Source organism: Nelumbo lutea, chromosome 1 (genome assembly GCF_056320005.1).
Source record: "Nelumbo lutea isolate HS-2025 chromosome 1, American lotus-T2T, whole genome shotgun sequence".
NCBI lineage: Eukaryota > Viridiplantae > Streptophyta > Magnoliopsida > Proteales > Nelumbonaceae > Nelumbo > Nelumbo lutea.
Window position 1 is genome coordinate 93230332 of NC_142684.1, and position 3459 is coordinate 93233790.

At 39.4% G+C, this 3459-nt stretch overlaps 1 pseudogene; it reads left to right on the forward strand.

Annotated features, from left to right (window-relative positions):
- The first annotated feature begins 2955 nt into the window (after positions 1–2955).
- Positions 2956–3387, forward strand: LOC148876173 (glutamyl-tRNA reductase 1, chloroplastic pseudogene; annotated as a pseudogene).
- Positions 3388–3459: the final 72 nt, after the last annotated feature.

The window sequence follows — 3459 nt, forward strand, 5'->3', positions numbered from 1 at the left end:
TTAAATAATAAATTTTTTAAAATAGTAAAACACACAAATTTTGGAAATATAAGAAGGAAATACAAAATTTAAGACACATATCTAATAATGCTAGTTATATTAAACCAAAATATGTCTGATAAATAATAATTATTTTTATTAATGATGTAAATGAAATACAAATTTAAAATAAATATAAAAATGAAATCATTTCTCTGTCTAGTTGGTGAGGCAATGGTCCAACCTTTTAGACCTAATAGGTCAACCCATAATGTTATAAATAAATAGGATTAACGGTTCTAACAAGCCTTGCACTATTTGAAAAAGACAATTGTGCCCTCAAATTAAAAAAAAAAAAAAAAAGGCCAATTTAGACAGTTGACTTCAAAGAAAAGGCTAACTGTAAGTAGATAACGCCCAATGTTAGTGACGCCATTCACAATCTATCAAATAATGAATATAATAATAGAAAATACTAATGTGACACTGTTAAACTCAAAAAACCAAAAAATTGCAAGTGGGTCTCATTAAATAAAATAAAAACTTACTTAAATATATAAGTAGGTCCCAATTAAAATTTTCTCTTTTAATAGAAAAATAATAAATGAACCCCACTTGAAATTGTAAACGGGTGTCTCTCTTCTTTCTTCTTCTTCTTCGTGCTTTCTTTTGTCTTCGTCCGCTGCTGCAACCCAAACCAGCAACGGTGGTTCGGCGTCTCACTACGACTGTAGAGACCTTTGATCTATTGTTGTGGCCCACACTTTAACGTAATTCATCGAATTTAAGGTGGGGTCACACTGATGCATCGAATTTAACGTCATTCAGCCCCTAAAAAGCTTGTTGACAACCTTGTAGAGCTAGCCACCGCTGTGCTAAAAGCTCCAAAAGCTGAATATGAGGACTTCCCAATGGGACAAGAGCTCATGTTGGTTGTTTGGTTGCAATAAGACCATCCATCATGATTCACAAACAACAACGAATCTGAACTGATTGGTAGGAGCAAGACTCTGGCTGCTCTTGGGCTGAGTGTCCATGCCTAAACCAACGTTCCCTCCTTCAATATTATTCAAATCTCCTTGCCCTTGCCCTTCATCGTCCTTCAAGCCTATAGACAAGTGCCAGTTACAGCCAACTGTGACAAACACGTGCGCCACTCACGCTGGAGGACTACGATTTGGTACTTCCTGCCAGTACGTTCTCCACCCCAACAACAACAAGACAAGCGTGATAGTCACTGCCACCGTTGTGATTCCATACCCAGCAGCCCATCCCACATTGTCCTGCTCCTGCACGTAAGGTACCACCAGTGTCACCGCTATGCCACCACCGCTCATTCCAAAGTACCACCAGTTGAAGAATGAGCTCTTGGCTTTCTTCTCCTCCTATCCATCCTCACTGATTTGATCAGCCCTGAAGATCTGTACTCACGGCTTGTGCCCTCCTTCCCCCACAGAGACGATGTAGAGAGACAAGAAAAACAGTTGGCGTCGAAACCATGTTGGGATCTCCACTGAAATTGACAGCGTTAACCTAAGCAACCCCTTTCATGTGGTCAAATAATTAGAATAATACAAAAAAAGAAAGAAAGAATGCATTGATGAAAATGATAATTACATTATATTTATATATTAAAACAGAGATGGAACCTATTCAAATTCAAACTCTTAGACTCTATGTAATCTATCTTAATCCATTTCAAACTCTAACTTAACATAACAAATTCTATTTTATCGATAACTCCTAATCACCCTTGTCATAAGAACTCATACATCAAACATTATCTCAATTCCCTAACACACCCCCTCAAACACATGGGAACCACATATTTTCATGTGTTTGATCACAAATGGCTGCAATATGATGATAGCTGCAAGGATGTGATAGGTAGACGATGGAATGACGATCTTGATGGTGTCCTGTTTTGAAGTTGATGACAAGCCTATTGTGATGATGATGACGACATGATGACTAGTTGATTAGAACCTGTGATGATGTATCCAAATCTCCAAATTCGTTGTAATGATAATGTGGCAAACTAACGATGACATGGCCATGCTGATAGCATAATATTGCTTCCTCAAGAGAGAACCTTGGGCTGATAGTGAAAATTGTCAATTGACCAACCATTGGCCAAACTGAAAATAGGCCAAAATAGGTCATGAAAAGACCTCACTTTTAGTGGGTCAATTAAGAATGCCACAATGGACTAGCTTCTTGAACAAATATGAAATGGGCCACAATGGGCCAATCTGAAAAGGGCCAACAACGCCAATAAAGACCTCAATGGGTCAATGAAATGCCTTAATGGGTTTTTTTGAAGGGAACTTCCATGGGCAAGGATAAAAGCTATCAATGGACCAACGTGGGCCAAACTGAGAAAAGGGCCAACAATGGCCAATAAAAACCTTCATAGATAAGCAAAATGCCTTCATAGGCTAAATCAAAGAAGAGTCACTATGGGCCAAACTAAGCTGTATCTAATGGGACTGAATTGGACCAAGTCAATATTTTTTTTTCTTCAACAAGAACACACTTCAATACTAGGAACACTAGTAGGTATATCACACCCTCCTAGAAGCAATAATACTGCTTAAACCTTTTCTGGCATCATGGCATGAAAAACATAAACCTCCCCTTCAAAGGAGGGTGTCAGCTCACTTGTTCGAGATGCCAAACCATAAGTTCGATCAACAGGGTTTCCAAAATTCACGTGAACGTCGTCAACATCATCCTTTGCCTCATTGCCCTCGGCATCAATTCCATCCGCTTTGTATCCACCTCCTCCGTTGTTGATCTAGATGGGAATCTGAAACCGATCTTCATGACTTCGTATAGAGGATTTCTATTGAAAGGTGACAAACGCACGGAGGAGCAATCAACTCCCTCTCTTCACCCACCTGCAACTATAATAGGATGGAAGTATATGTAGAGGTTCTATCTCAACATCGTGGGATCAGAGAGGTGATTGATTAGATGGCTAAGACAAGTGTAATTCCTGCTTTAGAGCTTCGTGGACACTTGTTATTACTGCATGACAATGATGCAACTGAGCACTTGTTTGAAGTAGCTTCTGTGGTTGACTCTCTTGTTCCAGGAGAAGGACAAATCCTTGCTCAAGTTAGACACGTTGTAAGGGTTGGCCAAGGTGGTGTTGGTTTTGGGAGGAACATCGGCTATCTGTTCAAGCAGGAAATCACTGTTGGTAGGTGGCGTGTTCGAATTGAGACTAGCATAGCATCTGGAGCAGTTTTTGTTAGTTCTGCTACTGTGGAGCTTGCCCTCATGAAGCTTCCTGACTCCTTGTCTTCAATCGCTCGAATGCTGGTGATTGGTGTAGGCAAGATGACAAAACTTGTAATAAAACACTTAGTTGCAAAAGGAAACCTTAAATTTCTAAATGGGTGACTAGACCCAGCAAGTGAAAACAAAAAGTGAGTAGATGGGAAATTTTAATACTAAACGGAAATAGCATACCTA